General features: G+C 39.5%; 2 long non-coding RNA genes across 2 annotated transcripts in view; both read left to right on the forward strand.

Annotated features, from left to right (window-relative positions):
* The window catches only part of LOC132535839 (uncharacterized), a 611211-nt gene that overhangs the window by 424951 nt on the left and 165211 nt on the right, over positions 1-21049 (forward strand). The gene's annotated exons all lie outside the window — the stretch shown is intronic.
* LOC132535831 (uncharacterized) lies at positions 163-20471 on the forward strand. Its single transcript, XR_009547562.1, has 3 exons — positions 163-300; positions 916-1001; positions 20132-20471. It is a non-coding gene; the product is annotated as an uncharacterized LOC132535831 (long non-coding RNA).

The raw sequence follows: 21049 nt of genomic DNA on the forward strand, positions 1-21049 counted from the left end.
CGACTCCGCCCCCTCCGCCTCCGGTTACGCCGCCCGCCCCGGGCGCCCGCCGCACCTCGTGCGGTCCCCGCCGCCTCCCGCACCCCAGCCCCTCACTCACCCCGGCTCCTCGCGGGGCTCTGGCTCCGCAGCCCCAGACGCCTCCAAAGTCCTCCCTCCGGGACCCTCCCCCCATACTCTCTCGCTCCAGCTCGCGACCTGGAGGCTCCGCCCCAGCCCGAGACTCGGCGAGGTCTGACCCCTGAGCGAGACCCCATTTGCACCCCTTCCGCAAGGAATGACCCCTGCTGTGTTCTGCAGGTGCGAGTTTTTTCCGGGGTTTGCAGCCTTTCTTTTCTTTTCTCCGCACCCCCCCCCCCCCCCGCGCACACAGTGTATGTATAGTTAATTATTGTAGGTATTTTGCAGCCTTTCATGCACCCGACTTTTGTGAGACTTAAGGGGTGGAGGTATAGGGAAGACCTGGAGGGAGCCTGTTGGGTGAGCCAGAGAGCCCGAGGCAGAAGGAGGGGACGAAAAATTGAAGGGCCTGGAGTGGAATGAGGTGAATTGCATACCAGCTGCATGGGCATTGTGGTTGCAGGTGACCATTACCTGTAGTGACACTGAAGGGAGACTGAGAGTCTGTTGGTGACAATGGGCCCCAAGTTCCAGCTGGGTTCCTGGCCTCCAATCAGGCAGATTGCTCAACCTCTTGAGCTGTGGCCTCCAGTGTTGGAATGTATAGGCTCCCCGGAAGAGCCTGGGCTTCTGCCACTTTGGGACACCCAGGTCTTCCGCACACCCACACACGACACCTGTGTGTACAATTCCCAGTGACTCATTCACTGAGATGGAATGAGTTCGACCTAGTCCTCGAGCTAAAAAATTTTAGCAAAGAGTATGACCCATCAATCCCCTCCCTTCCTCCTACAGCCTAGACAGCTACACACCTTGACCTGGGTGTTTCCTCAGGGAGCCAGCACCAAGGTCACTACCTTGTGCCTGCAGGAAGTGTGAGGGTGAGTATGTAATGAATCTGAACTGGAAAAGGACCTGGGGGGGGGGGGGCACAAAAAAACCTGTCCCTGTCCAAATTATTGTGACTTCAGCCCACCAGGATGAGTCTCCACCTAAGCTCACAGAAGGAGGGTTTATGCTTATGATTTCTGTACTTCTTGTGTTCTGGGATGGCACAGCAGAACCAAGAAGCTGAGGAAGTAAGTGGAGGGAAGAGTAGGAGAAAGGTAGAAGGAATACAAGAGTAACTTCCTTTCATTTTTCCTGAGTATAATATATTAAGTACTTTAGAGGAAGGCATAGAAGGACCGATGTGGAACTATTAGGTACCTACCCTCTGCAATCTCATGTGATGGTAAAATTGAGGAAAATTGAGAAAACAGGTGGAGAGGGTCATATAATTTGCCAGGCCTCATCTGCTAGTTACTGTTGGTGGTGGGATTGGAACCAGAGCTTTCTGGTGACAATTTCACTCATGTGCCCTCCCACCACCACCACCAGTCCTCTATAAATCTGTAGCCCAACTCTCGTTTTCTTTCTTCCCACAATGAGTGGAAGCCATTTGAACAAACTTGGGAGAAATACTCTGGTTTGTCATCAGTAATACTCAAACAAAACGGAGGGTTTAGTTAACTCATTTCCAAGTGCCAAGAAGAGAAGGTGGTGATAACCAGGTAGGTAGATAGTACTTCATGCTGGAGAACTACTAAAGGGTATGAAGATGTGGGTGTGGTTTGGCTGTACAATAGAAAGAGCAAATCATGATGCTTGAAAATGCTTGGTCCCCATGATCCAGGCCAGATATTTCAGTTCTTTCTCTGTGAGGCCCAGGTGGGACATCATGCACCTTAGAGGATTGTGCCCATAGGAGGCTACGATTGACTGCTCTGCAGCATGAAATAGTAACTAGAAACACTTGAAAAAGTGTTTTTGTTATGTTTGCACAAAATAAATGCATTACCCTATAGTTGCTGACATATAATGTGCATCTTTTTTTTTTTTTTTTATGCTGACAGCATGGTCTTAAAGATGGCTTCATCTTGCCTAATGAATGGAATTAAAGACTAAAAAAATAAACACTTCAGAAAAGTCACTTAGATCCACATAGAATCCCCATTCTCTCATGCAGTGCTCCACCAGTTACTGCTAAGCATGTTATCTCCTCAGTAAAGCTATGGTAAGCTCATGCATTTTCATAAACAATTCTCGCTTGAACTTCCAAACTGTACCCTGAAATGCCGTGCAATTTGCGTATACACAGCATTCTGCTTCTGGCAACTTTATCAGTCCATTTTCATGACACATTTAACTGAAATGCTTGGGGTTTCTGATGCAGATCAGACATGGAAGAAGAGATATTCCCTTCTGGATTTTAGTGTGAGAGTACCATTCTGTAAAAAGAATAGTTAGATTTTGGAAGGCTGGTACCAGAGGCTGGGGCAGGAGGTGCTTTTGAGTGGATAAGGGCAAAGAGTTTGGAATTAGAAAGACAAAAATGCATAATAAAGAAGTGAACACCATTAAATTATACTGAGAACATGCTTACTAGGGTATTTGAGGTCCAGACTTGAAGACTGGACCAAAGTAATCTCAGCTAGAGAATAGACCTCAGGGGCTGGGTGGGGGTGGGGGGAAGGAGGGCACATGTTTCAGCATTTTCTCTCTCTCTCTCTCCCTCCCTCCCTCTCAGGTTTACACACCTCTCAAGAATGTATTTTTCTCTCTTTTCAATCCTTGCTTTGTTTCAGCAAATGCTTATCTCTCTGGGGGTGGGGGGGAGGGGAGTGTCTTACCTTAAAGTGAGAGCGGTTCACTTTTTATCAACAAACACATATTGAGCTCCTTTACTTAGGAAGCACTGGATGAAGTACTACAATAGAAATAAAAAATATAAAGTATATGTTGTATGAGAGGAAGATAAAGATGGTAGAAGGGAAAAAACGGAAATGAAAGAATTTTGTGATATATGTGCTTAACCAGGTGCACCACCACCTGGCCCCAGAATTTCGTTTAAAGTAGTTTCATGGAGGAAGGGGGTTTTGGAGGTTAAAGATTTCAATTTGTAGAGAGTGGAAACTTGGAGGTCTGGTGGTGGCACACCAGGTTAAGTGCACATAGTATGAAGTGCAAGGACCCTTGCAAGGATCCCTGTTCAAGCCACCAGTTCCCCACCTGCAGTGTAGTTGCTTCACAAGTGGTGAAGCAGGTCTGCAGATGTCTATCTTTCTCTCTCCCTCTCTATCTCCCATCCCCTCCTCTCTCAACGTCTCTGTCCTATCCAATATGGGGGAAAAAAAGCCACCAGGAGCAGTGAATATGTAGTGTAGGCACCAAGCCCAAGTAATAACCCTAGGGGCAAAAAAAAAAAGTAAACTTTTCCGATGGAGAGGATGGTATCCACAAAGGAATGAACACAGGGGAGGTGAAAGATTTTCAGAAAGTTTCAATCCAGTCTGGCAGGAGCAAGGTTACTGGAGACAATCCTGAAAATGCAGTGTGGCACTGAATGGAAAGGGCTGGTTTCCAAGTAATCCAACAGGAGTGCACCAACATTTTCCAGCAGCTAAACGGCAAGGTCCAAGTTTAGCTTTTCATTAGCTCTATCTGGATCTTATATCTCAGATTGATTAGGAAGCAGAAGAGTGTGGATATAAGGAGGCTTATACCCAGGCTTAGCATTTCTACCTCTGGCCCAGCTTGAAGGCAGTGGGCTTTATGATAAGGGAGATGGCAAGGGGGAGGGAAGAAATGGCTGGGGGGGGTGTGTTTTTCAAAGTTCTGAAGAGAGAGGTTTAGAAACTGTTAACTTACTGATTCACTGTGAGCTATAGGATATTAACTCTTAATGGTTTACATTAGTATTAGTATTCAGTGATTTACATGCCTTCTTTTATTGAAACCTCACATGAAATCTGAGATAGGTGCTATTATTGAAAGGAGAAGAAGAAATAAAAAATAAGCCATATAACCTTAATCTCAAGAAAGTAGTAGGATGGTGATAGAGTACAAACAGGAAAGTCAGGAGACTTAAATTTATGCTCTTATGAGTCTGAAGTATATGGTAGCTATGCAGTGAATTCTGAGGCCCCACTTTCATTCTCTAGCATCACCAAAAACCAGAGATGAGCAGAGATCTGTTTTCTCTCTTCTTCTTCTTCTTCTTCTCCTTCTTCTTCTTCTTCTTCTTCTTCTTCTTCTTCTTCTTCTTCTTCTTCTTCTTCTTCTTCTTCTTCTTCTTCTTCTTCTTCTCCTTCTCCTCCTTCTCCTTCTCCTTCTTCTTCTTCTTCTCCTTCTTCTTCTCTCTCTCTCTCTCTCTCTCTCTCAAACAAATAAAAATAAATAAATAAATAAGAAAGAGGTTGGATAAATATGATGAGGAAAAAGCAAAGGCGATGTAAAGAGGTGAGAAATTGGAGGACACAATAATCTAGAAGAGATTTGAAGAAAAAGGGGAATGGTCCCTTCTTTTTGAAAATCTAGAGTAGAGTGAAGACAAATCTCTTGGGGAGGGTAACCAGGGAGGAAGTGTTATCAAGGGAATTCTAATTTTCAGTTAATTACATGCAATGGAGAGTGTTTAAGGCCAGCTTAAATTCTCAGTTACTTTGTTTATAACAGTAGGAGGTTCCAAAGAAGTCCATGGCAGAAATAAATTAGATGAAAGAACAAACGGGATGAAAAAAAGTGAACTTGATAAGAATGAAAGTAGGGCAAAGGAACATTTTACAAAGGAAGAGGGTGACCAGCCTATAAGATAAGAGAGAACAGAACCCTTAGTAGTCATAGATCTGTTTTGGGCTTTTCTTGGTGGCTTCTAGAATCCCCAGACCACAATAGAGGGATCTGGGGGCATATGAGAAGATAAGGAAAAAGAAAAGGGGTCATCTACAGCCATACCACCCTAAACATGCCCCAAATCTTCTGATCTTGGAAGCTAAACAAGGTCTGGCCTGGTTTGTACTTAGATGGGAGACCACCTGGAAATACCAGGTGCTGTAGGCTTAAAAAAAAGAAAGAAAGAAAGAAAGAAAGAAAGAAAGAAAGAAAGAAAGAAAGAAAGAAAGAAAAGGAACCTTTTGAAAATTTCCATTGAGAAATATTGCTAGATTCTTTTTGTCCTTTTTTGAAAATGATGCCACAGCAAGGCAGGGAAAGGTTAATCCAACAAGCACAAGCAATTTACTTTCCTCTGTAGACCCTCCACCCTAATAATCAGCACTTACTGTTGTCAACCTCAAGTTTACTCTTTCTTCTCTAAAGTGCAGAAAAACAAGTAATTCTATGGACTAATTCCTGCTGTGTGAATATAGTATCATATACTATGCCCCAAGGTATTTTTTGTTTGTTTTTATTTGTTTTTCACCCTTTTTTCAAAATCCCATTCATCTTTAACTTTAGTCATAGTTTAAGTAGCACCCCATAGGATAATACATTTTAAATCATTTATAGTATCATATTCCAAGTAATGAGTAGCTTTTTTTTCTTTTCTTTCTTTTTTTTAATTTTTATTTTTTTTACTAAAAATGAAAGCTAATATTTAAATAAATACAGGATGTCAGCATCTCAAACCACATGAGACTGAAAGTCAAGGATTCAAGATTATCATGAACTTTCTTTGTATACAAATGTCACCAGGCTCAGATGTCAGGTATCAAAGAAAGATACTTAATTTTCCTTTTGTAAAATAATTATATTCAGACATGTTATGCACTTAGTGACAGGTGATTTATCTTTCAACCTCCTCTCCCCTTTTTCCAAAATGTTACTGTTATGCATTGAATTGTGTTCAAAAGGCATATTGAGCTGTAACTTACAGTACTTCAGAATGTGATCTAATTTTTTTATCACATTGTTGGAGACTAATGGTAAAGTTTTGCATCTCCCCATGATAGTTATCTTTAAAGCACTCTCACTCCCAAACTTAAGTCCTTTTCCACTATCATGCACCAGACTCTCCCCCCCCCCAGTCCTCTCTACTCCATCCCTTTCCATTCTTGCCCAGAGTCATTTGTTTTGATACAGTACATCATGTAATTTTATTTTGAAATAGTCTTTACAGAGGTAACCAAGTTAAAATTAGGTTATTAGAGTGGCCTCTAACCCACTGTAACTGGGCTCTTTAAAGAGGGAAAACTTTAGAGTCAGAGATACATGCATGTGATGGCATTTGGGAAGAAAATTAAGGTAACTGAAATGATGTCCTGTGGGTCAAAGAACACTCAACATTGCAAGTATATACTCAAAACTATATGAGACAAAGACAGATAGTTCTCAAAAGCTTGACCTCTGCCAACACTTCAGAATCAAGTATTCAGAATTGTAACAATAAATATCTATTGTTTTATGTTGACCAGTTTTTGGTGCTTTGTTACACTAGGTCTTGAAAATAACTATTACTAAAATGAAAATGTTCCAATGAGTTCTATACACTACTAATTTTTTTTTTTTTTAGTATTTTTCACATACAGTTTTTACTTTATCTTTTATTGAAGTTAGACAGCTTATAACAATATGTCTTATCTTGTCTAGATAGACTACTACTTCTAGACAAGGTAAAGATTTTTCAGAAATCAACTCAAAAAGAACATCACATAAAGTAGACATGTTAATCAATGTCCCCTATCCCCTATGAATGTAATGCCATCTAATAAAAGTCAGATTGTTCCCTTATTCTCCATGGTGAGGAGAAAGTCCTGGTTCCTTCTTCACCTAAACTGGCATTTGCATGGTTGTGAAAATCTCCCTCCACAGTCAGACAGCATAAAGTAAGATTCATCTCTGAGTATCCCAAGTGATCATTCTGAGTCCACATACTTCCACTAAGGAATGGGTACAGATATTGGAGATCATCTAGGTGTAATCTTTTGCTGACAAATGGAGATTCTGAGGAATTGGTAAGGAACTCATGGGACATTTTATAACACAGTTCTTTGAGTTTTTCAAGGTTGTTTGGGTTTAATGTGAACTCAGCAATGAGTTAAAGACAGGAAAATGGAAAAATTTCAAAGAATTAATTCATGACTTCTACAGCTTGGCTTTTGATGGTGCTCAAGTCATAGGTGGAAAAGAAGAAGGATTTAAAGTAGCAAGGGTCACAAAGATAAAATTGAAATAGCTGTTTAATTACCCTAGAGAAAAATCTAATGATATAGCCACTTTAGAAAACAGTTGAGCAATTTCTTCAAAAGGTAAACATAAATGTATCATCTGCTTCAGAAATTTCACCCCGAGATATCCACCTAAGAGAAATAAAAATATGTCCACTCAAAAATGTACATATATGTGTGTTTATATAGGAACTGGGAAATGGTAGAACATATACCTTACCACACATGAGGTTCTAGGTTCAATACCTGACTTCAGATAGTAGCCTCATGAATATCACCAGTGGAGCTTGATGGATTTGAAATAGTGCTTTGGTGATTCTCCCTCTCTGTCTCATCTCTTTCTGTTCTTCTTTCTCTTTATCTCTCCAAAGGGATAAGTTAGAAATTAGATGAGAGAGCCCACTCAGTATTATGCACGTGTATGTGAAGCGCTGGGTTTATTCCTTAGCACTGCATAAAAATATTTGCAAACTATTATTTGTAGAAGTTGAAGAACGAAAATAAGCCAACTATATAAATGAATAAACAACACGTGACATATTCACACACTGAGTACTCTTCACTAGTAAAAAAATGAGTGAAATGCTGATATATGTGGCAATGTAGGTGAACCTTAAAAAATTAAGCTAAGTGAAAAGACCCTGCCACAAAAGACTGTTGTTTACTTCTACTTTAATGTAATATCTAGAAAACAACCAATCTGTAGACTAATGGTTGCTTAGCATAGGAAGTGGGAAAGGGTATGAGATAGAGGGTTCACTGTATATGGATATGAGGACTTATTAAAATGATGAAAATGTGCTAAAACTGGGTTGTGACAATAAATCAATGACTGGACACATTTACTAAAAATTATTGAATCATATACTTAAAATTATTAAGCTATATGGTATATAAATGACATTTCAATAATGCTTATAAAAAGAAAGAATGGGGAGCCGGGCTGTAGCGCAACGGGTTAAATGCACATGGCACAAAATGCAATGATTGGAGTAAAGATCCCGGTTCGAGCCCCCGGCTCCCCACCTGCAGGGGAGTCGCTTCACAGGCGGTGAAAGCAGGTCTGCAGGTGTCTGTCTTTCTCTCTCCCCTTCTCTGTCTACCCCTCCTCTCTCCATTTCTCTCTGTCCTATCCAACAACAACAACATCAATAGAACAAGGGCAACAAAAGGAAATAAAAAATTTAATAAATAAATAAATAAGAAGAAAGAATGAAGAACTGGAGGATAGCTCACCCAGTAGAGTGCATGCCTTACCATATTTGATGCCTTGGGTCTGAGCACCATGGCTAACCATCTGGGAACACCAAGGACAGCATTGGGAAAGATCCAAGGATGGTGGAGCAATGCTTTGGTGTCTCTATTGTTCTCTTTTTCTCTCTCAGACAAATGAAAAAAAATGGGCCCAGAATGGCAGTGTCATACATGTAAAAAGATCAGGTACCACATAAAGAAAATGAAATATTACTCGGTCTTAGAAAGGAAGGCCTTTCTGCGACATGATTCAATATAAATGATCCTTTGGCAGACATTCCAAGTGAAATAAGACAGTCATAAAGGGACAAATGCTGTGTTATTCCACTTAAGTGTCTAGAACAGTTGAATTCATGGAGACAGAAAGAACTGGTGCTTGCCAGGACCTAGGAGAGGGCTACATGGAGAATTATTTTCTGGGTACATTCTCAATTTTGAAAGGTAAAAAAATTCTGGAGATGGATCAGAATATGGTTATACAACAACATGAATGTGTTCATGCCACTGAATAGCACTCTGAAAAATAGTTAAAATGTAAAGTTTTATTTTACATATTCTCATATCAGAGAGGGGAGCACCTATATTTCTGTATGTAGACAGCCTGTATTTGAAAGACGAAACAGTTCTGAGAAATCTCATGCTATCTTTAGGCCAGCGAGCCTTAGACATTCAAAAGGCCATTGGTTTTTCAGTCCTGCAGGAAACAGATCAATCTATAGTTCTCTAAAACCACAGAAACTGCAGGAACATTGCTGCCTGATAAATCATGGATGAGAAAACATTGCATGCTTTGTTGTGGCTCAGCAGTCCTATCACTTACTGTTACTTTTCCTCAGTCTTCCTCAAGGTGGCCCTGGTTTTAGTCTTACTGGGTCAGTAAACTTCTGAATGGCCTGGCCTTGGGGATATTTTTTGCTGACTTCTACCCAAAGTCTCCTTAGACTTAGTTATCATTGACTCAGCTTTCACAATGTGGTTATATACCTATACATCTTATGAGATTTTACTTATCAAGATAAAACTTATTTTTTTAAAAATTGATTTAATACAGATTGACAAGTCCATTGGATAAGAGGGGTAGAATTCCAACAGTTCCCACCACTAGAGTTCCATATTCCATCCCCTCCATTGGAAGCTTTCCTATTCTTTATCCCTCAGGAGTGTGGACCCAGGATCATTATAGGGTGTGGGAGGTGAGAGGTCTGGCTCCTGTAATTGTTTCTCTGCTGGACATAGGCATTTGCAGGTCAATCCATACTCCCAGCCTGTTTCTCTCTTTCCTTAGTGGGGCAGGGCTCTGGAGAGGTGGGGTTCCAAGACACATTGGTGAGGTCTGTCTGCCCAGGGAAGTCACATTGGCATCATGGTAGCATCTGCAACTTGGTGGCTGAGAAAGCATTAAAATATAAAGCAGAAGAAATTGTTTAATAATCAGAAACATAAAGGTAAGAAAATGAAGATGAGATTTGGGACCTTCATTTTGGAAGAAGCTAGAAGGTCTATTTTAGGTATATTCCAAGGGGCCCATGACTTTACTAATTTTTGCCTGATCCTGACAACTAACATGCATGCAGGTGGGCTAATGATATTGTGTGGGGAGATGGTGTCAGAGTTGGGAATAGGACTAGAAAGCTGGGTCAGGGAAGAGAGTAGCTCCCAAATATGGGAAAAGTATATGAATATTGTTGACTGTATACCCCATCAATTTGATCTGGGGCCCATATTCAGCACAGGAGCCTGTGTAACCTCTGCATCCCTGTAGGTCTGCATTCTGTGGTCATAGCTGGGAATATCTAGGCTGCACTCTTTGCAGGACCCATCTTCCTCAAGTGGCAAAGTATGTTGATCCAGTCTCCCTTCAGAGAGTGAGGCAGTCCCTATTATTGTTGTTCCACATTGAGAGCAAGGTCCTATAGAGACCCATAGGAGGGTTTATGATATTATTCCTGATGGAGAGGACCAGTGATGTTGGAGAGAGGGATCTGTCTAGGTCCTTCTTATCTATGTGGGAATCTCAAGATTCCCTGACTAGGGCCTCAGGTGATGGGGTGGCCTGGTAGTGATTTAAGAATCATCATTGAAGTATGCCAGTCTCTTGCCCTTATCCAGCTTTTATACTCCTTACCTTATCTGACAGGGTTAGCCTGAGAGTGACTGAGGGAAATGAAGTTCAGAAATAGGTGAGGAGGGTATCTAGGTCTAAGTAGAAACTATCTAACTAAGTACTTTGAAGTGTCTTTTTTAGGTCTTTCTACATGTTTGCTGTGCTTATTGAGTCATTGCAAACTATTGTGCACTTTTATTTTAAGGTATAATTTTCCCCTGACTTATGGATACATGTGCCCATTTGCTCTGGTCTATGCTAATGGTCCCTGGTCTATGTTTACGTTCTATGGCTTTGTTAGGAAGTGCATCACCGGAAATAGAGTTAAGTAGTTCTATGAGCTAGGAAAGGTCTCACCAGAGTTTTTCCTGAGGATTGTCCATTGGTAAGGGAAACAAAGATTTCTTTCTCTAAAAAAGAATACATTATTTGTTATTTTTTTTTGTAAAGTTTTATAAACGTTAGAAAACCAAAGTGTTTCCTTTTTTGATTCACCTTTGAAATGTGTCTGCCTTTTGTCTACCCTGTCATTTTTCTGTTGTCCTTGTTTTTATTGTTATAATAATTATTGTTGTTGTTGATGATGATGTTGTTATTGTTGGATAGGACAGAGAGAAATGGAGAGAGGAGGGGAAGACAGGGGGAGAGAAAGATAGACACCTGCAGACCTGCTTCACTGCTTGTGAAGCGACTCCCCTGCAGGTGGGGAGTGGGGGGAGGGGGCTGGACCGGGATCCTTATGCTGGTCCTTGCACTTCTCGCCACGTGCACTTAACCCGCTGCGCTATTGCCCGACTCCCCCCTGTCATTTTTCTTTACTGTTTTTGTAGTAAATATAACAAGGAGGAATCTAAAACAGTATTTTAGATTCATAGGGCATTTTGCTAGTAAACAATACTAGCTCTTTTTAGGAGTAAAATTCTGTTTCCATACAGTTGTAATAATAGGAAACTTCCTTAGTTCTCCCCTGGTATGCTACAAGGTAAAACCAACACCACCTTCCTGTATTCAGGTTTCTGGGAGCATTGAAACTCAGTTGCTAAACATCTATTGCTTGAATTCTTTGTGGGGTGGAGCAACATGTGGGAGCAAATAAACCTTCCCATTTCTGACCTTGCAGATATCTGTGACCCTCCTTTAATTTCAGATCCATAATTTTCAGTTGTCATAGATTTTTCTATAACCTGTCTGTGGCAGCCTCAGAGCCTAGTACAAACACTGACTCATTAGCAAATTATTTCTCCCTAAGTCGTATGAATATTTTCATTTTGAATCTCAGGAAAGTGACCTAGGGAAGACTTGTGTAGTCATGGCAGTCAATAATCAAGTAGAGGAGAATGGAAGAAAACAAAAGATTTGTTTGTTTTCCAGATCCTTTGTTTAAGTACCCAGATGGCACTGCACACAAAGACACCATTGCTACACTTTGTGGAGTCAGGATGATTTGCTTGTGGATATACATTTTGACCTGTTTCTGACATACTGTGATACTGGATGAGGGACTAGGAAGAGTCATGTGGCAGAATGTCCAGTGATCACAGAATGTAGCTGTGTCAACAAGTTTTGCAGTGATGGATGAATGGGAGCAGGGGGCAACAAGTCTAGAAAGGGGGAGGGGAGCTGAAGCTTGAACTGATTTACTGGAAAGCCTCAGGCCTTGTTAAGGCATCTTTAGGATAATAGCTCTTTTGAGTGGCTGTTCAGTTTTTACTCTTTCAGAAGTAGTAGTGGTGGTTGGCTGGAAGAACTGTGGAGAAAGCAGGGCAGGAAGAGGAGTCAAAAGACACATGATGGGGCTGATTAAAAAGTAGGCTTTGTAAACTGTGGCCAAGGGACACCTGCAGCTTTTTGAGACATGCCCAGTAGGGGTTGTTTGAATGAGAAAACAGTTTCCAAAAGGATGGAGTGTAAGAACATAAAAGGCAAAAGAAAATATGCATTTGTGAAATGAGGGAATTATAGACTTTTTATCTTTGACTCTCCTGTAAATAAGCCTTTTATCATCTCATATTCTCACCCTTAGGTCAGGGCTCACAGGAGGATAGGAGAGGACTCATCACCAGGGTACTAGGCTTGTGTTTTGATCAAAAAGGAATTTGCTTTCAAACAGACATGCATCCACTGATCTCTTTTCTAAAAATAAATAAATAAAACGTAAAATCTTTTCCAACTTAGCTGATTAAGTCGAAATGGTAACGGCAGCAGCATTCATGTGTATGAGCCCACAGAGTTAGTGTCCAGAGAAAAAAATAAATGTTACTTTTCATATCAGAGTATAGGCTTTGCTTTGTTCATAGTTCAGCTAAATAACAGGCATTGCAATGGCATTGTATGACAGAAAATAATAGAGTTCCATGCATTTTAGGCTTTAATACAGCTAAACCTGTGTTAGACATCAGTATCTTAATGGAGTCAACAAAGGATAGTTTTTGGTTTCTAAGGAACTAGCTATACTAAAAGTCAGGGAAGAGAATGAAAGGAAAAAATTCCCATGTCTTCCATGACCATTAGCCCAGATCTATTCCAGATGGCTATATCTTGGTATAGATCAGTGGTGTGATAGCATATGCAGAACTATGTATTATTATATCACGTCTATCAACCTATCTATTTAGATGCTAAGTTGTCAGATAAGATAGGACACTTAAATTTGGTTTTAGTAGGACTTAGAATTAAGTGGAGGATCACCGCTATCACCTTCTTTCACAGGAAGCTGAGCTGAACATCCTTTCCTAGTGTGTTCACTGGATTCAGTTTTCTTGTCTATAGAAAACAATGATACTTTCCTCAAAGACTGAATCGGAAATTACACTGATTGCCTAGTTCACTACCTGGTGTGCTTGGGTTGCTATAATTGAGTATAATAAACTGGTCAGTATACAAACAATGAACATTTATTTCTCATAATTCTACAAGGCAGGCAATCAAGCTGTCAGCAGATGTAGTTACTGGAGAGCATCCACTCTGTAGTGTAAAGAAAGAAGACCATCTTTTCACTGTGTCCTCACAAGGCAGAAGGGAGCTCTGTGGTGTTTATTTTATAAAGGCTCTAAAAATCCCATTGATGAGCTCTCCGCCCACATGAACTAATTCACTTCAAAAGATTCAGCCTTCAAATACTATAACATTGGGGAATCAGATTCAATATATAAATGTGGGGTAATCCCAGCAATTTATTGCACCGGGCATATACAGTACACTCAATAAAGGATGGGTGTTATTGGAACCTTTCTGAGAAAGTCAAATCCTTGAGCTCACTCACTCGCTCACTCAGACCCTTTTGTTGATAAGCATTCTAAGCCAGGCTCTAAGAAAGACCCTCTTGATGTATAGATAAGACAAGAGAAATATTTCCAAACTTCCTGAATTGGACAGTAACTGGGAAGCAATGACAGAGTCAAATGGTACTATTTTCAGTGACAATCTATGACAAGTACCCTGAAAGGGAAATGGAAAGTCTAACTAATAGTAGAGTGACTACATCACCTAGGATGTCAAAGAGGGCTTCCCTATGAGTGAGCATTATTGCTGAGCTGGAATGGATAAAAGTTGACCAACTGGAGGATCTGATAAGAAGATAGAGATAGAATGTGGGAAAGTATACCTGCTCTACTGCAGATTTTCTTTTCTCAACTTTACTTTTTTATTGATTTGGCATTGGTTTGGAGTATAATAAAATATTAGAGGAGTATAGTTTTACACATATGTGTGTTTAAGACATGCTATACACATCACCAAAGTTTCAGTGCCACTGCATTGAAGAGGTCCCTCTACTTATTTTCCCACCTCCCCTATAACCATTATAGATTTTTCAATTTGGTTATTACTTTCTGTAACTTTGTGTTTGACTTATTTATATCCCACACATGAGTGAAAGAATCTAGTAGCTGCCTTTCAACTCCTTACTTAATTCACTTGGTATAATTACCTGCAGTTTTCTCCTTATTGTCCCAAAAGGCATACTATCAGACTATTTCAGTGGAAGAGTAGTAGAGTAGTATTCCACTGAGTATATAGCCCACAATTTCTTATGCTGTCATCTGTTCGTGGGCATTCAGGGTGATTCCATATTTTGGTTATTGTGAATAATGCTGCTATAAACATGAGGTGTACCTGTCCTTTTGAATTAGTATCTCAGTGTCCTATTAAATGTTTGAGTGGCATTGCAGGATTGTGATATATTCCAATTTTTACTTTTTAGAAGAATTTTGATACTGTTTTCCATAGAGCATGTGCCATTTTGTATTTCCACAGTATACAAATTCCTTCCTTCCTTCCTTCCTTCCTTCCTTCCTTCCTTCCTTCCTTCCTTCCTCCTTCCTTCCTTCCTTCCTCCCGGTCCACCTGCCTACCTGCCTGCCTGCTTTCCTTCTTTCCTGTGGAGCTGAGGCTTCACATATGCAATTTCACTGCTCTGTAATTACATTTTCATTCAGAGAGACAGAAGAGGAGAGAGAGAGAGAGAGAGGAAGACAGAGAGAGAGAGAGAGAGGAAGACAGAGAGAGAGAGAGAGAGACTAAAGTACTGGTGTCAAAGCACTTTCTATGGGGTGCCAGAGTCTGAACTGGTGCTGTGCACATAGCAAGGTATCTTGTGGCCTTCAGTGTTATTTTTTTCTTTATATTATTATTAGTATTCTTCACAACTTTTTAGTGTTGCTCATTCTAGTCAGTATGTATCTCATTGTAGTTTTAATTGAATTTTCCTAATAATAGGTGATGTTGAGCATTTTTTCACTTGTTTGTAGGATGTCTCTATGATTATTTTGGAGAAGTGTCTATTCAGATCATTTGCTCACTTTTTATCACATTGTTAATTATTATTATTATTGTTATTATTTTTGCTTATTAACTTATATTTTGGATATCAATCCCTTGTTGGATATGTGATGTGCAAATATCTTCTCCAATTGCCAGATTGCCTATTAATTTTGTGGTGGTTTAAAAAGGTTTACTTTGCTATGATCCCATTTGTTTGTTCTTGATTTAGTTTCTCTTGTCATTGGGTTTTGAATTTCTTGTGGTTTAATATCATACTCATTTATTAATTGGTACAAACTTGGAAAAATTTAATTTAATTTAATTTGTGACGTGAACTGCTGTCCTCTGACATCATAGGAATAGGTATGGAGGCAGTTAAGGCAATATAAGGGCAAAGGTTAAGGAATCTCAGGGAAGAGACCTGAGAGATTTATGGAGGCAAGTAGGAGGAAAGTCAATAGAGTCTTGAGGCAAATATAAAAAAAAAAAAAAGTAGGTGCTGGAAAGATAGCTCACCTGGAGAGCGTGCCTGCTTTATCATGTGTACTATTTTAGCCAGGTTCCCACTGCACTGGAGAAAGCTTACATACTGTGGTATCTTTCTTTCTTTTTCTATCTTGGTCTCTCTCTTTCTATCTGAGAAAACTAGCTTCGAGTGGTGAAGTCCTCTGACCAAAAAAACAGAACAGAACCAAAAAAAGAAAAGATACAAGGAAATAGTGAAAAAGAAGGAATGGGAAAAAGAAGTGAAGGAAGACAGGAAGAAAAACACTAGGCAGGTTGAGGGTCGAGAGTGCTGGATCCTGCCCAGACTCGAAGTTCTAGTATCAGAGTAAGACAAACGAGTTCAAAAAGTTTGTGTAACATACACGTAGTAGGGGCTGAAACTTAGACTAAAATCTAAGCCCCCCTTTTTTTGTTCCAGGTTTTTTTTTTTTTTTTTTTTTTTTTTACTAGACTACAAATGGAAGATTTAATAAAATAGCTGCTAAATTTCTTTCAGTGTTGTGGGAGATCCTTACGGTGATTCCTTGATGCTAACAAAACAAAACAAAACAAAACAAAAAAAAGAAAAAGAAAAAGAAAGAAAAGGGAGGAATGGAAGGAATAGAGTAAAAAGGGCACAAAGAATAAACTGTAAAGCCAGAAGCCAATAAAGGAGAGAGAGATAAAAGAAAAATCTTAAACCCTGTCTATTCTATTTATGACTTTTTAACTTTGAAATTCCTCCAACTTAATCATTTATAGAGCCATTAAAATCCACAGTAGAGTGATCACTGATTGAGTGTTCTGCCTCTATCCCACTATAAGGGCAATCACTAGGAGAGACTGGGACTTCTCTACCATATTATCATAATGGCTATTGAAGCCAAGGCATGATTATCTGTGTCAAATGCAGGGCAAGCCATGGATACATGGATCCCTCGGAGAATTCAGAACCGTTTGGAGTCATTAGTTCCAATATCCACAGTTCCAAAAGCAGCCAGCTTAGAGGGTTCTGCCATGCTTCATTCCTTTAACCGCTTCCAGGCTATTGTTTTGAGCCTATGGGTTAAGAAATTGGAGAGAGCACATTGCAGACACAATTTACTTTGCACCTGGGGCGACAGCAAGTTAAATCACTCCACTGAAAGTATGGTGTTGAGTCTAGGTAATGCCTTGTCCGCTTACAGCTGTGCAAAGTTGCTTTTGAGTCCAGGAATAAAGCAAATATGCTTCTCTTGAAGGCCTTTTGGCATTTCCTTATTCCCTACATCACAGTAACTGTCCTCTGCCATACATGACAGATTTTCTGTATACATGTTTCTAGAAAAACTGAAAAGTGTGGCTAGTTAAAGCATAGTAGCACCAGCTCCAAGGTGTTGATTTCTGCTTTATTAGAAGAAAGGAACTATGGCTAAACAATAAAAAAATCCCCCTATGCTATGAAGTTTTAATGATATTTAAATGTGTTTAATGTATAATGTTGGTAAGAGATACATAATGCCTTCCTCACCAAAATCTCCTCACTTTATAAATCTTTTTTTTTTAAAGAACTTGCTTGCTTTTGTGTGTGTGTGTATGTGTGTGTGTGTGTGTGTGTGTGTGTGTGTGTGTACCAGAGACCTGAGAGTGACATTGACACTTTTTATTACTGATACATGGCAACAGCTCCTGGGCTTTCTGAGGTGTAGAAAGAGAGAGATAGTGACTAAAATTAAGATAATCTGATGTGATACTACATACAAAAATATGCCATCTATAAAAACAGCATATTAATAGCACTCTTATTTTTAACCAAAGTTATAATAAGACAGAAGGATCTTCTCAACACTTACCCCAACTTCATTGTTAATGGCTTTTCAAATGCCACAGGAATAATAGAATTGTATAGATAAGAAAAAGCAGTGGATTTACAAGACCATCAAGAAAGAAAATAAGGTCAGTTCTTATTAGTACACAAATGACTATAGTGAAAAATGGACACTTTTCAAGGAGCAAATGGCTTTATTTTGTGGACTATGCCAGTAGAAAACATTTCTGTAGAAATGTTATCTCTGTGTCATGGACTCCTCAGTCACAGATATAACTCAGAAAGGTAACAAAGGGTCTTGTTATTGACAGGTAACTTAGAAAAGAAAAGATACTGCTTGCCTTTTGTAAGGCTAACACAATTTAGAAGATAATTACTCGTAGTTTCTCTTAGAAACGTATCTTAACATGTATAAAATATGAGTTTATTAAGCATCTTTGAAGATTATTGAAGATCATTACTTTTAAGATTCTTAAGCTCACTACTTTGCAAAGCAATCCTTTATTTTACTTTTTTCAAAATTCTGCCATTTTCTACCTCTGAAGGTTAATTCTACTTCCCCTGTGGGCTCCAGGGAATCAGTTCATATTTTCTTACCACTCCAGCTGGTTTTCTTCAAGTCTTTCTTGTTCTTCCCCTAAGCTTCAGTACACAAGCACTGTGGATATGCCTTTTTTAATCTGTCATCATTGACTGTACACATTTAGCCTGCCAAAAACTTTTTTCTTCCGTATTTTTATTTTAATCAATTTTTCTTACAGTTTTCTTTCTCACCCTCTTTTAAATTCTACTTATCCTTCAATTTTCCTTTTTCTTTCTTTCTTTTCTCTTCTTTTCTTCTTCTTCTTCTTCTTCTTCTTTTTTTTTTTTTGCCTCCAGGATTATCACTGGGGCGTGGTGCCTGCACTACAAATCCACTGCTCCTGAAGGCCCATCTTTTTTCCATTGTTGTTGTTGATGATTCTATTGTTGTTGTTGTATAGGACAGAGAGAAAATGAGAGAAAGGAGGGGAAGACAAAGGGGGAGAGAAAGACACCTGCACACCTGCTTCACTGCTTGTGAAGTGACCGCTCTGCAGGTGGGGAGCTGGGGGCTGGAGCTAGTTTCCTTGCACCAATCCTTGAGCTTCTCACTATGTGTGCTTAACCTGGTGCGCTACTGTCCGGCCCCTAAATTTCATTTTTTAGATCACTCCTCTCAACAACTCCTCTGACTATTTCCTTCCCTTGTAAGTATAAATCCACTCTGAACTTCTATGTCATTTATATTGGTTCCTGTTCACATTACCTACTTCTTTGCTTCTATTCATTGTTCTACATTATTTTACAAGTTTCCCTCTTGCTGTGGCCTAAAGAGTAAAAGTCCAAAGGTCAAAAACTCTGACTTACAGTCAGGCTGTAGGTAAGCTTTACAGACAAGAAGAGCCACACACTATATTTTCTACTCTTTGATGTTTCCTCTGTCAATCTTTGCTAAGAAAATATTTTGTCTGTCTTCTTCTAAGAGCATCCTCTACTCGGATCAATGTTTGTTGCTTTTTATGCACACAAGGATACCTGAAAAAATGTTATTTCAAGATAAAGCATCAGGGAAGGGGTTTAGTAGGTTATTTTGTTGGCTCATGACGACATTGAAGAATAAAGAGGATTTACAAATTTACAAATTTCAAGGAGACATTTGATTAGGAATTTCATAATCATTTTGTGTGGTAGAAAGATAAATTGTATGAATCTACATAATTTTTGGATCCTGAAACAGATATTACTCATTCTAAATTTATCCACTGGTCTTATGAATTATGCATATGTGTTAGTCTCACAGACTGTCCTGCTACACATTGCATGAGCTATGTTCATCGTGCTGGTAGAACCTTAGTTCTCTGCCTTGGTTCAACCCACCAGACACCAAGTTCTCATCATTTTTCTGCCCTAGAGATCTCATATTTTCCTTTGTAAATTCAGCCATTAGAAGATCAGTGTTAACAGACATGATGGGCCTAGCCCTCCAGTAGATCCTCCCTCTCTCCATTGTCACTGGTCATCTCCATCAGAAACAACATAATAGACCCCTTTGGGGGGGGTCTCCATAGGACCTTTCCCTTAATGTGGATCAACAATGGTAGAGAATGTTCCATCCTCTGAAGGAAGGTTGGATAACATACTCTATCTACCACCTGAGGAAGATGGGTCCTGAAATTGGTGCAACTTGGAATGTTCCTACTCATGACCACAGAATGTGAGCTCAGACCTACAGGGATGTGGAGCTCCTGTGCTGAATATGGGCCCCAGATCAAATTGTTGGGGTTGATAGTCAACAATATTTATATACTTTTCCCATATTTGGGAGCTACTCTCTTCCTTGATCCAGCTTTCTAGCCCTTTTTTGAGCCATGACATCACCTCCCCAGACAATAACTTGGGTCCACCTGCCTATCAGAGGTCAGGCTCAGAAAAAAAGTAGTATAGTCATGGGACCTTTGGAATATACCTAAAATAGACCTACTAGCTATTTCCAAAATGGAGACTCCCAAATCTTCATCTGTAATATTCTTGGATTTAGGTTCATGATTTGTCAACAATTTTTTTGGCTTTATATGTTATCTCTTCTTTCAGCCACCAGGTTCAAGATGCTAGCATGATGCCAACCGGACTTCCCTGGGCAGACAACCCCACCAATGTATCCTGGAGCCCCACTTCCCCAGAGCCCTGCCCCACTAGACTAGGAAGAAGAGATACAGGTTGGGAGTATGGATCCACCTGTCAACGCCCATATTCAGCGGGGAAACAGTTACAGAAGCCAGGCCTTCTATCTTCTGCACCCTATAATGACGCTGGGTCCATACTCCCAGAAGGTTAAAGAATTGGAAAGCTATCAGGGGAGGGAATGGGATATAGAGTTCTGGTGGTGGGAATTGTGTGGAATTGTACCCCTCTTATCCTATGGTCCTGTCAGTGTTTCCATTTTATAAATAAAAATTTTAAAAAAAACAAGATCAGTATTAAGTCAACAAAAAGGTGACTAATATAAAAATATCTTCTTGTAATAATAATTTAATAATATAAAAATATCTTTTTTGGATGATGGAGTACTTGGGCAGTATAGGCTTAGAAGAACCAAAACTCTGAAAAGTTGAAAAAAACCTCTGAAAACAAACAAACAAACAAACAAAAAAACACAGGGACAAAAAAAGCAGAAATTTGTTCTACTGAGACAAAGAGAATTTAGTACAATGAGGGGATGCATGTAGGGAAGTAAAACCTGCAGGGAAGTAATTGGCAAGTATGGTTTTGTTTATATAAAAGCCAGAACTAGTGAGGATAGATTATGGGGAGACTCAGTAAGTTTTAAAATGAAGAAGTTACACTGTAACGGGATGAACAAGTTCTCAATTTTATTAAGATTTAAGGACTTGAGTTTAGATAATTAAGATACTGTGGGAAAAGATCTCTACATTGCATGAAATTGGTATGTACAAATCACTCTAACTCCAAAATCCTTTCAAGTTATGATGATTTCTAATTCATATTTGT

Source organism: Erinaceus europaeus, chromosome 2 (assembly GCF_950295315.1).
Source record: "Erinaceus europaeus chromosome 2, mEriEur2.1, whole genome shotgun sequence".
Lineage (NCBI taxonomy): Eukaryota > Metazoa > Chordata > Mammalia > Eulipotyphla > Erinaceidae > Erinaceus > Erinaceus europaeus.